The following is a 13,423-nucleotide window of genomic DNA, read 5'->3' on the forward strand; positions in this document are numbered from 1 at the left end:
AGCATAACAAATGCTAATAATGAGACAGACACACCTAGCATTAAGAATCCAAATCGATTCGAAATGGGTTTAAGTGGGATAGTATGCAAGCAATCCAATGAATTGATAAGAGAGAAAGAAAAGGAACTGAAGAAGAACCAGAAAGTTGAATCAACAACCTCTTTCATTCTCTCTTTGAAGAAGAACAGAACTCATATAATGGTTCTCCATTTATGTCAAGAATCTGAGCATTCACAAGGCCAATTTGGGCCATGTTGGTTCTACAACCACAAGCACAAAAAACTTACAAAATTATAAAATAAATTAACTAATCATATTTCTCTCTCCATGTGTACACAAGAAAAAAGACCTATGAAATTGCCAATGCTATGTCCCCAACAGCATGCCTAGGCCATTCATGTGCAAGATCCCCAAGCTTCCTCTCAAAGAAGAATCTCCACACTCCAATGGAAATGTGAAGCATCACACACCCTTAGGCAAAGAAACTCTGAAAGTCTATGTCCTTAACAAAAGCAACCATCAAGAGAAGGAATCCTATTGTGAACAACAACAAGCCAGAGAAGGAATCAGAGGTGTCAATCAGAAGCTGATCATGGGGTGTTGTCCCTTGAAGCTTGCTTGCGGTCTCGGATCTATGGCCAAGCACAGAGATCTCTTTGGAGTAGAATATCATCAAAGCTCCACAAGTAAGAGCTATTGTGGAATGAAGAACACACATAAGGGTATATATAGAAGAAACCATTTATCCGAATTCACTTCAAAGGCCTTTAATTGCTTTCTTACTTTTAACTCAATGGAGCCTCTGCCCTCTAAACCAACAATGGTAGTTGAAATTCCAATCACTTCTTTCTAGTTTCTAGTATTGTATAAGAACTAAGAACGCAAAAAGCAAACACCCATAACCAATTCTAATGCTAGTTTGATACACATGGTAACTCTTCTATCAGTTCTAAACTCAATCTTTGTAGTTTCAACAAATTAGAAACTGCAATTTGCCTTTGGCATATCTATCAAACAAAGCTCAAAGCCTCAGACTAAAACAGGAAAACTCACAGAACAACTTGAATAAGAGATATATTAGAGTAAGTAAGCCTTTGGAAGTTGAATCCTAGAACCAAGCCTCTGAAGTTGTGATGATATACAGAGATGAAGCAAAATAAAAACAAAAATGCATAACCATTCTGCTTTCTTTCTTTTCACAGGAACTTGATTGAGAGACATTTCACAAGCTTAATGAAACAAACAAAAGCATAACCCTAATCCATAACAATATTGAGAAGAAAAAGAAATTAATGAAGAACCTGTGATGCTAACAAAGGAAGAAGAAAAAATGACGAATGATGATCTGAAGAGATGACAAAGGAGATCAGAAGCATGGGAGAAAAATTTCGAGGAAGGCACAGCACGGCAAGTTCTCAGGAACGAGAGAAAATTTTAGGGTTCAGAAAAATGAGGAGGGTATGCTTGTCATTTTGAAATTTTCTTGAGGACATTATTGTCCAAGTCTTATTTTGGGATCAGATTCCCAAAAAGGAGATTTGAGAAGCTGGGAATCTAAGCTTGAGAGGAAGATCTGCTGAGAGCTTTTGCTTTTGTAAAAGTTAAAAAAAAAATAATAACCAAACACTCTTAAAAAATAAAAAAAATCTTTTTTCAGTAGATAAGATACTAAAAGATCTTTTGGGCCACATCCAAACGGGCCCAAAGTGATCCTCCTACCAAGTGAGAGAGGCCTCCTTAGGATAACTTGATTTTATCAATTAAGTGACCAAGTCTCTAGCTTTCCTAGCTTGGATTTGCCCTAATAATGTTTAAAAGGATAATAACCAATATTAGTGCGTGTTTGGAAACTCTTTTTAGAGCACATTTAATGTTTTTTTTTTGTGTTCTAACGCAAGCTACTAATGTAGCATTATTTGTGTTTTTAACCACTTAACATATATATAAATAATGAACCCTTTTGTTTTAAACTTAATTTTTTTTAATGTAATATACATTATCTTTTAAATATGAATACGATCCTTGTAAGTTGTAACAAAAAATTAAATTAACTGAAATAGTTTAACCGTTTATTTTTTAAATTAAATATAATTTTTTTTATAATATGATTTCATTATTTAAAACAGTGATATTTAATAGTAGAAGAGCCAAAGAGTTAATTTTTTTTAGAAATCATATATAATGATCATATATAACAGTTATATATAATGATTGAAATTTATATGCTATTTTAAAAGTTATTGGTATAAAATGAGTATATTAGAGATCATGTATTAATGATCAAAATATTATATATAATTGAGAAGGAACACTAACAATATAAACTAATTTTAAGATTGTATTAGGTTCAAACCTAAAGTTTAAAAATGAAATAGCATTTAGCCAAATCTGGAAACATAAAAGATAATAAATAAAAATATGAGATGAACATAGTTTTTACCGTACAATTAAAATGAATTGTCAAGATGAAATTTAAGCAAAAATCTGGATATGCTTACATGGTTAAAGTTACATAAGTGGTGGAGGATTGTTATATCCATTTAAGTAATAATCTGGATATGCTTACATGGTTAAAGTTACATAAGTGGTGGAGGATTGTTATATCCACCGTTGCCTTGATTCCTAAGATAGAATTGTTTTCTCTGTCGTTTGCACACGTAAAATAAGAAAAAAAAGTAAAAATTAGACAAATTAAATCGCATTCCCTTTGAGCTTAGACAGGCATAAAAAAAGTGTTGAAAACGACATGAAGTTCATCATTCACAAACAAACGAGAGTGCCCATTTCAATGGGTCCAAGAACAAAAAGTATCGGTCAAAATGGAAGTCCCGGCATTCATGTATTTTGTTTTGTTTCAAATAACTTTTCTGTGTTAATTTTCTTTTCATTTACGTAAATGTTATTTTTAGTGGCTTTTGTAATGAATCTCTGCATTCATTTAGGATGTATTTGGATGGATACTTTCAACGGAGTAATTTATTTTAAATGAGATATTAAATAATTGTCATTTTAAATTTAGTATTTGGATAATAATTTAAAGAGAAATTAAATATCTAGAATTTTAATAGAAAAATTTAATTAACAAAAAATGAGTCATATGAAATTCTCTTAGAAATCAAAGAATTTCAATTTCTTTTTCTACACCAGCAGCGCTCACTCCCTGTGGGTACTCACTCCTTTCTCCATACCAGCTGCGTCAAGCGCCACCTACCTCCCTCCGCCTCCTCCTCTCCCACTGCCCCACCTCCTCCTCCTCCTCCTACCACGTCGGCCTCTTCTCCAATCGCCACATCCTCACCTCCCTCTCTGTCGAAGACAACGTTTCGGAGAGAATCAGCGTCGATGCCGAGGCCATGGCAGAAACGATCGCGAAGCAGTGCGGCGTCCCCAACGACGACGCCGTTTTGGAGGAAGCCACGATTGTGCTCAGCACGATGCTAACAAACTCCGTGGAGGTGCACGATAATGAGGGGCACGCCCTCGGAATCGCGGTTTTCAACCACATCTTCTCTTGGATCAACTATAGTTGTTCCCCCAACGCCGGCTACCGCTTTGTCCTCTCTTCTTCTTCACATTCCAGGGAAGCCAAACTTGGAAGTGCTCCACACCTACAAGTGAAGTACTCTTTCTTCACTTATATACATAATTAGCTCAATTATATACATAATTAAATATTAAAAATTAATTATTAAATATTGTACAGTATTAAATTTATTTTGAATATTTAACTATTTAAAAAATGACTCATTTATTTAAATTCAATATTGAAATTGTAATTCTTAAATAAATATCTAAAAATAAAAAATTGAATTTCGTTGAAATTGAATTACTTTATCCAAACAAGAAAATTAAAATACAAGAAATTGAATTGTCTCATCCAAACAACATATTTACAAAATGAAAGGAATTTAAATCAAGGCAATCAAAAAGTTGCGTATTTGAATTTTCTAGAAATTTTTAAATCCCCCATCCAAACACATGATTAAGGTGCCAGGTAACTCTATAAATGTCAAGGCTTCAAAAGAAATAAACAAAAATAAGTAACAACACTACTACAAAAATAAGATTTAACATCACCTAGCTAATACAGGTTTCAATGAAAATCGTGTTACAAAATGTGTGGTGATATTTTTTGTAAATAAAATGTTATCGTTAATATCAATTTTTAAAAAATCAATGTTAATATCGGAATCTTAACATTAGTTTTTAAAAAATTGATGTTGTAAATACTCATTTAACATCGGTTATTTTAAAAATTGATGTTGTGCGTGCTCAGTTAACATTAGTTATATTTGAAACTCATGTTGTTTGAGATACTTTAACAACGGTTTTGAAAAAATCGATATTGTTGCCATTGCGTCATTCTTATCCTTCCCCTAATCAATACAAATTTCACCCAACACACCCACCTAATCCCAAAGGAGTATCTATTAATAATTTTTCTCTATTTCCTCTCCCAAATCCCTTTGTAGAGTTAAAATAGTAAATTGTATTAAGAATAAAGATATATAACATGCTAAACAAATATCAACATATCTCTAGTGATGACATTATTTAGATACCTTTTTCTAGTTCTATTAGAAAATAATGTTTACCAACACTAGCTCTAAAACTTACCATGCAAATGGGTGATCAAGCCACAAGCAATAATATTAAGCACAGGAAAAGATAACGCAAATGTAATATTCATAAATAGATAGGAAGAGAAATTACATCAAGATTAGTTAGCTGTCAAGTTTCCAACAAAGGGAGTTTAGCCTCTCATTGTCATGGAGGTTTTACAATTGCAAGAGGAGAATATTTAGTAAAGGGGCAAAAAGATAAGAAAGGGAATAAAGGAAAGGAATGACTCCCAATGCTTGTTTCTCCTTTTTCTAGCCTTTGCCTTTTATAAGAAATTATATTCTTTTGAATTTCATGTGTGTCTTTTCATTCTTCTTTTATAAGTGTAAATTAATGGACTTCTTGCACTAAGCCCGCATTTACTTTCCTTAATTAACCATGCTTTTCTTAATTAACTTGCTTTATTTAATTAGTCTTTTTTCCTTAATTATCTTTATTTTCCTTAATTAGCTCGTTTTCCTTAATTATTCCCGCCTTCCTGAATTATCTTGCTTTTTTGAGCTTTATTTTACTCACTAAGTATCATAAATTCATCATTTTTAATATTTTCTGCATAAAAACTTAAATGATGTTAATTTAACAATTATTTGTTCAAAAAGGAAAAATTATGAGAGAAAAAAATTACAAATTCCTATATAATTTAACCCCCAAAATATACTTATAATTAGTAGTTATTAGTAGCCGTCGAAGGCCTCAAGGGCATGGAACACTTCCTCTGTCTCCTCTCCAATCAATCCTTTTTCAACCGCTGCACCGGCCATGCTCGTTTAGGTTGCACACCCCTTCCTTCCACTTTTAACACTCTCGCCCCATCCCCTGCACCGACTAACCCTTCGCAGTCATCGAGTCTAACCCTCAATTTCACAAAACCTAACATCTTCAACACCACCAATGCCAAATCCATGGACCTCAAGTTCTCTAAAGAAACCTTTGACATCTCCTTAAAATCCTCCTTCATGTCCTTTGCCATCACCGACAATGATAGCGTCTCCAACAAAAAACTAGGATCCTCCCTCTTCCTCACTCCTCCGCTGAAAAACCTCTTTTCTCGTCTGCTCCGATCAAGAAGAGGTGCCATGACCACTGTGAAAACTTCGACGACATCTCCAGGAAACTCTCTGGCTCCAGCAAGGCCACTGCATCAAGAAAAGGTACGTACACCCGCATCTCACACTATAATAAATTGATTTATCTTGTTCATTTTCTCTATTCATAAATTGTTTGGATGAAACTTAGATGCCAAAGGAGAAAACAACGCCACCCCTTGTGAAACCAAAGGTGGTGACATTTAACTTGTTTGTTGCTAACTTGTCTTATGAATCAAGCTCCAATGATCTTAAGGAGTTTTTTTGATTTGGGAACTGGTAGAGTTGTGTTTGGTGAGGTTGTGTATCTTGATAATCCTAGAAGGTCATCTATATATGGATTTATGTCCTTCAAGTCTAAGAAAAAATTTGAGGTTGCTCTTGCTAAGTTCCAAGGAAAGGTAACTTGGGGATTCTTATTTGTTTGAATTTGGATGATTGAGTATGGTGAATGTCATTCTCACAAATTTTATTTGTAATGTCTTAGGCCTTGTTTGTTTACGGAATTTGTTTGATTAAATTTTTGTTTTCTAAAAGTTGGTTCAACAAACACTTGAAGAAAACAGGAGATGATGAATTTAATTGTGGCTTTTTGTAAAACACTTGATTTGGAAACAATTTTTGAAACTTAATAGATTTTGGATGAGAATTTAATTGTTGAATAATGTGGAATTATTTTAGGAAACAATTTTTAAAACATGAAAGTGAGAAGGGAATTAAAAAGCCTTTAATGTTTGTTTTTAGTGTGAATGACATGGGAAAATTGTTCTCATACAAGTTTTTATACAGGCCAATCTAGGACCTTGTGTTGAAGCGATCTGCTTTGCTAATATACTCCAATGGTCTGTCTTATTCAAGTTAAAGGCTCATCAAATTTACTAAAATCAAATCCAGATAAGGGGATTAGTGGAGATGATGTTGATCTATCAAAAAGAAAAAATGCCTTTGGAACTAAAACATATCCTCAGAAAAAGGGGAGATGTTTTTGGGTACATTCTTTATGATCTATTTTTTTTATTTCTAATTACATTACACTAGTTGATAAATCAATTGTTGTGATATGCTGATATTATTAATTCCCTTTGGTTGTTTTACATAGGTTTCTATGGAAATCTTGGCAAGATTTGACTCTTATAACATTGATTATAGTAGTTGTAGTGTCATTGGTACTTGGAATAAAAATAGAGGTGCAATTAACACCCTTATTTGCTAGTAGTAATTCTTATCAATCATAACAATAATAATGGGTTGGTAATCAAAAAGAGGAAGGTAATTGTTTAGATTGTTGTCATATTATTTATTTTTCTATTTAAAATGATAATGTCTATAGAATAATTTCTCCTAAGCTATGCACAAGTGACTGTTTGGAATAACTTATTTGTCCTTGAATTATTTATGTTCCTTTTGGCAATCTGTAATTTGTATATTAATGAATCTAGTACAAATTTTAATTTATGAAAGTTAAGGATGAAAGGGTGATGATCAAAGAAATAAAATAAAACTAGTATTGTGAAATGAAAATATTTAATGTTTTGTGAAATTAAATATATTTAACATGTTTTACTTAAATAATTAGTATGATTAAATAAAGGTTATTAGAATCCCTGAAAATGGAGGTCAGGAAGGTCCCTAATTTGCTTAGGTAACTATGTTTTTACTTTTTCCTTTTTGTTTGCCCGATGTTAGTGATTATCGACAATCTTTGCAGTTTTAGAACTTAAGAAGGTCAAATATATTCACAGTGAAAACATTGTGGTGGAAGGCAATTGTAGTGCAGTCATTCAGAGAATCCTTCCACCAAAATACAAAGATCCAGGGAGTGTCACTATCCCATGCTCAATAGGTGTTGTGTCTATTGGAAAATCACTTATTGATTTAGGGGCTAACATCAATCTGGTGCCCCTATCTATGTGCAGAAGGATAGGAAATTTGGAGTCTCCCAACTAGAATGACACTGCAGTTAGCGGATCGCTCAATCACAAGGCCCTATGGTGTAGTAGAAGATGTGTTGGTCAAGATGCATCACTTCACATTCCTTGCTGACTTTGTGATCATGGACATAGATGAAGATGCTGAGATTCCATTCATCCTAGGCCGTCCATTCATGCTGATGGCCAAATGTGTGGTGGACATGGGAAATGGTAACCTGGAAATGAGCGTTGATGATCAAAAGGTTGCTTTCAATTTATTTAACGCAATGAAGCATCCAAGTGACCACAAAGCCTATTTTAAGGTGGAGAAAGTTGAACATAAGGTGGCTATGGTAGCTAGAGCTATGGTACTACAATCCCCACTAGAAAAAGCACTGACTAACACTATGGATTGCTTGACAAAAGAGGAAGAAAAAGAATTGCAGAAATGCCTAGAAGAGTTGGATGGATTGAAAAGAGGTTCTTCAGAAAAAGTTATATTTGAAGAATTGAAAAAGGACATTCCTACCGAGAAGGCTAAAGTGGACCTGAAGATTTTGCCAAAGTATTTGAAATATGTGTTCTTAGGAGAAAATGAGGCAAGTCCAATGATTATTAGCAACTCTTTAACTGATGAGGAAGAGTCTCGGCGAGTAGAAGTTTTGAAGAAGCATAAGGCAGTTATTGGATGACACATTTCTGACCTTAAGGGGATTAGCCTTTCCTACTGCATGCATAAAATCAACATGGAAGCCGAGTACAAACCTGTGAGACAGCCGCAAAGAAGATTGAATCCTTCTATGAAGGAGGAAGTGCGGAAAGAAGTGCTTAAGTTGCTGGAAGTAGGCCTTATTTATCCATCTCTGATAGCGCATGGGTAAGCCCTGTATAGGTAGTCCAAAAGAAGGGTGGCATGATAGTAATAAAAAATGAAAAGAATGATCTAATCCCCACAAGAATAGTGACAGGGTGAAGGATGTGCATCGATTATAGAAAGCTGAATGATGCCACAAGGAAAGATCACTTTGCTCTTCCTTTCATGGACCAAATGCTTGAGATATTAGTTTGTCGATCATTCTATGGTTTTCTAGATGGCTACTCTGGCTATAATCAAATTATTGTGGACCCAAATGATCAAGAGAAGACGAAATTCACATGCCCCTTTGGTGTGTTTGCTTACAGAAGAATGCTCTTCGGTCTTTGCAATGCTCCTGCTACGTTTCAATGATGCATGATGGAAATATTTGCCAACATGGTGGAGAAGTGTATTGAGGTGTTTATGGATGACTTATTGGTGTTCAGCTCATCATTCGATTACTGTCTAGCAAATTTAGAGCGGGTGTTGCAACGCTGTGAAGAGACCAACCTGGTGTTTAATTGGGAAAAATGTCATTTCATGGTTCACGAAGGGATTGTCTTGGGCCACAAGATTTTTGTAAGGGGGATTGAGGTAGATAAAGCAAAGATTGACGTGATTGAAAAACTGCCTCCTCCAGTGAATGTCAAGGGAGTAAAAAGCTTTTTATAGGCGTTTATAAAAGATTTTTCAAAGATTGCCAAACTACTCAGTAACTTACTCAACAAGGACATTGTGTTTTTGTTCGATGAAAAGTGTTTGAAGGCATTCAACACCTTAAAGACCGGCTTAGTGTCTGCTCCCATCATTACATCACCAGATTAGAACCAAGAATTTGAGGTCATGTGTGATGCAAGTGACTATGCCGTGGGTGCTGTGTTGGGCCAGAGGAAGGGAAAAGTTTTTCATGCTATCTATTATGCGAGCAAGGTTTTAAATGATGCTCAGCTGAACTATGCCACCATAGAGCAGGAGATGCTCGCCATTGTCTATGCCCATCATACTTGGTGGGGTCCAAAGTTATTGTTTACACCGACCATGCAGCCATTAAATACTTGTTGACTAAAGCTAATTCGAAGCCTAGGTTAATTAGGTGGATTCTATTGTTACAAGAATTTGATCTAGTCATTCAAGACAAGAAAGGATCTGAAAATCTGGTGGCTGACCATTAGTCAAGGCTAGTCAATGAGGAAGTGACTTTGAAGGAGTTGGAAATAAGAGATGAATTTCCTTATGAATCGTTGTTCAGGGTGAATGAAAAGGACATGGTTTTCTGAATTGGCCAACTTCAAGGCAGCAAGAATCATTCCAAAGGATTTGAACTGGCAGCAAAAAAAGAAATTCTTGCATGATACACGATTTTATGTTTGGGATGATCCACACCTATTTAAGATTGATGTAGATAATCTATTGAGGAGATGTGTAACAAAAGAAGAATCTAGAAGCATATTGTGGCACTGCCATAATTCGCCATGTGGAGGCCATTATAGTGGAGACAAAACATCCGCCAAGGTCCTGCAATCAGGATTCTTTTGGCCATCACTTTTCAAGGATACTCATGAACATGTTACTCAATGTGATCAATGTCAAAGAATGGGAGGAATCTCAAGAAGAAATGAAATGCCTCTACAGAACATTATGGAGGTAGAAGTCTTTGACTATTGGGGAATTGACTTTTTAGGTCCACTCTCTCCATCTTTTGGCAATGAATATATCCTTGTAGTTGTTGATTACGTCTCCAAGTGGGTTGAAATAGTGGCTGCTCTAAAGAATGACGCCAAAACTATGGTAAAGTTCTTGAAAAAGAATATCTTTTCTCGCTTTGGAGTGTCGAGGATCCTAATTAGTGATAGGGGCTCTCACTTTTGCAATAGCCAACTTCAGAAGGTGTTAGGCCATTACAACGTCACTGTTAGTCGTCTTTTATGACTAACTTTTGTATAGAAAAGTTTTCCCAAATGTATATATTTTCCCCAATTTATGGTTCTTTTTGCAGGATTGTAAATATTTCTTGTTTATTTTTTATTTTTGCTCAGTAGAGACCTTCCTCATGGAATTAATGTAAATTTCACTTCAATTTCAGGTAAAAAGGAGAAATTTTGAAAGGTGCTGAATTTGTTGTCTCGCTAAGCTTGGTCCATGTGCTTAGCAAGATTCATCCACTAAGCGAGACATCAGCCCGCTTAGCGAGTAAGAGGAATCTTGGAGAGAATCTGCCTCGTCAGCACGCCCTCAGTGCGTCACAAGCTCGCCCAACGAGATTTTTGTCTCTTCTTGTGCTAAGCATGCCTGGCTGGCTGAGCCAAAGTTCACTTACTCACGCTTAGCGCGAAAATGGTGCTAAGCGCGCCTTCGAGGACAGAAAACCCTTTTTAAGCCTGAAGTGAATAGAAAGAAAGGGGGTCTGAATAGACTGAGAGCTTGGCAGAAAACAGAGGCGAAAAATATAGTAAGGAAGCAAAACCTTAACTTTTAGGAGGATTTTGGGTTTAGGAGTAATTTCTAGGTTCTGAGAGGTGGAGGAGACATCCCCACTATCTTGTAATCTGGTATTTTCTCTGAAACCCTTCTCCTGCTTGTGAAAGGTGCTCCCTTGTAATGGAGGGGTAAAATCCTTTGTTGGGAAATTCTTCTGAGTACTTGATGTAAATACTTATCATATCTATTTAAAGTTGTTTTTATGTGTTCGTTGTTTTTATCCGTGCTTAATTATCGCATGCTTATGGCTTGATCACCCATTTGTATGTGTTGTTAGAAGCTTTAGCATTGGAAAATGTATTGCATCCTTAGAATTGGATAGAACAGGGCTAGGTTATCGTATAATCTGGACACAGAGTGTGGTAATTTAGTTTTTATTATGTTGTAGTCGTAACGCTGTTCAGTTAGGTTAAGTTCACAAGAGACATCTGAGAACGAGGCTTAATTAGAATTAGTCCAAACTCACGACACATCAGTGTTTGGTATTTTAGCTCTCAGCATAGAACGCAGAAATAACCTTAAATAGAGAAATACATTTAATTGCATTATGTATTTCAGTAGGAGGACCCAACGTTTTTACATATCTGTTTTCACACCCACTTGCTCACATTTACTGCTTTGATTAGAATAGAAACAACAATTGTTTTTAATTCATGATCATCAATTCATTGCACACATGCCTTCATACTGAATGATGTTTTTCCAAATGAAACAAGTTCCCTAAGTTCGATACTCGGTTCCTACCGTTTTATTATTACTTGCACGACTCGGTACACTTGCTGGTTAGATTTACGCATCCATATTAACAAGTAACACCGAGGCGTAAACAGTCACATACAAAGTGGCTTCACTATACCACCCACAGACGAATGGTCAAGCTAAAGTTTCCAACTGGGAACTAAAGAAAATTTTGGAGAAAATTGTTGCCTCCACAAGAAAGGATTGGGCAAGCAAGCTGGATAATGCATTGTGGGTGTACAGGACTGCCTTTAAGGTTCCTATAGGCCTCTCTCCATTTCAAATGGTTTATGGCAAAGCCTGCCACTTACCAGTAGAGATGGAGCATAAATCATATTGGGCCTTGAAGTTTCTGAATTTTGATGAGGCTTTATCGGGTGAGAAAAAGAAGCTGCAACTCATGGAGTTGGAGGAAATGAGACTAAATGCATATGAATCCTCCAAGCTATGTTGGATCGAGTGGCCTCAGAATAATTAAGAAGGGGGGGGTTGAATTAATTATTCCTAAACCTTTACTAATTAAAAAATTACTCTTCTAAGGCTTTTACTAAGTTGTTAAGAGAACAAGGAGTAGAAGAGAAACTTAACAGAAAGTAAAAGTGGAAATTAAAATGCACAGCGGAAATTAAAAGAGTAGGGAAGAAGGAGACAAACACACAAGAGTTTTTATACTGGTTTGGCAACAACCCGTGCCTACATCCAGTCCCCAAGCAACCTGCGGTCCTTGAGATTTCTTTCAACCTTGTACAAATCCTTTTACAAGCAAAGATCCACAAGGGATGTACCCTCCCTTGTTCTCTTTGAACCTAGTGGATGTACCTTCCACTAGAACTGATCCACAAGAGATGTACCCTCTCTTGTTCTCAGTCAAACCCAAGTAGATGTACCCTCTACTTGTACCACAAAGGATGTACCCTCCAATGTGTTAAGACAAAGATCTCAGGCTGTTAAACCTTTGATACTTTGTGAATGGGGATACAAAAGAATTCTCAAGCAGTTAGTCCTTTGAACACTTTTGTATTAGGGAAAGGGAAGAATCAAAAGAATTCTCAGACTGCGTCGTTTTGAATTCTTTGACAAGGGAGAAGGGAGACACAAAAGAATTTAGGTGGTTAGTCCTTTGTTCTTTTGGAAAAGGGAGAAGAGAGAAACAAAAAGAATTCAGGCGGTTAGTCCTTGGCGAATTCTTTTTGGCAAAGGGAGAAGAGATGAAAAGATGAATACCACAAGTTTTCAAGGTTTAGAAAAACCAGAAAACTTTAGAAAGCTTTTGGTACAAAGAAGAAGAAGAAGTTCAAAGAGATTCAAGGCTTGTAAAGGATTGTAAGAGATTGATTGGAAAAGTATTCAAGATAATAGAAATACAAAACAAAGCCTTGCTTTTATAGACTTTTCATGTCTGGTCAAGACAACCATTAGAAGAGTTATGACTTTTAGAAAAACTTAAAAACCAATTTGAAAAAGAAAAACTATTTGAAGAGTTACATCTTTTGATTTTATTCAGAAACAATCATTGGTAATCAATTACCAAATCAGTGTAATCGATTACACAAAGCTTTTATGTGAAAACATGTGACTCTTCACTTTTGAATTTGAATTTCAATGTTCAAAGGCACTGGTAATCGATTACCAAAACATTGTAATCGATTACATCTTTTTGAAATTAATTGGAACGTTGTAAATTCAATTTGAAAACTTTTTCTAAACAATTTTGCTACTGGTAATTGATTACA

General features: G+C 35.4%; 1 pseudogene; it reads right to left on the minus strand.

Annotated features, from left to right (window-relative positions):
* Positions 1 to 307: 307 nt before the first annotated feature.
* LOC102670424 (uncharacterized) lies at positions 308 to 1,721 on the minus strand (annotated as a pseudogene).
* Positions 1,722 to 13,423: the final 11,702 nt, after the last annotated feature.

This window comes from Glycine max, chromosome 18 (genome assembly GCF_000004515.6).
Source record: "Glycine max cultivar Williams 82 chromosome 18, Glycine_max_v4.0, whole genome shotgun sequence".
NCBI classification, from domain to species: domain Eukaryota; kingdom Viridiplantae; phylum Streptophyta; class Magnoliopsida; order Fabales; family Fabaceae; genus Glycine; species Glycine max.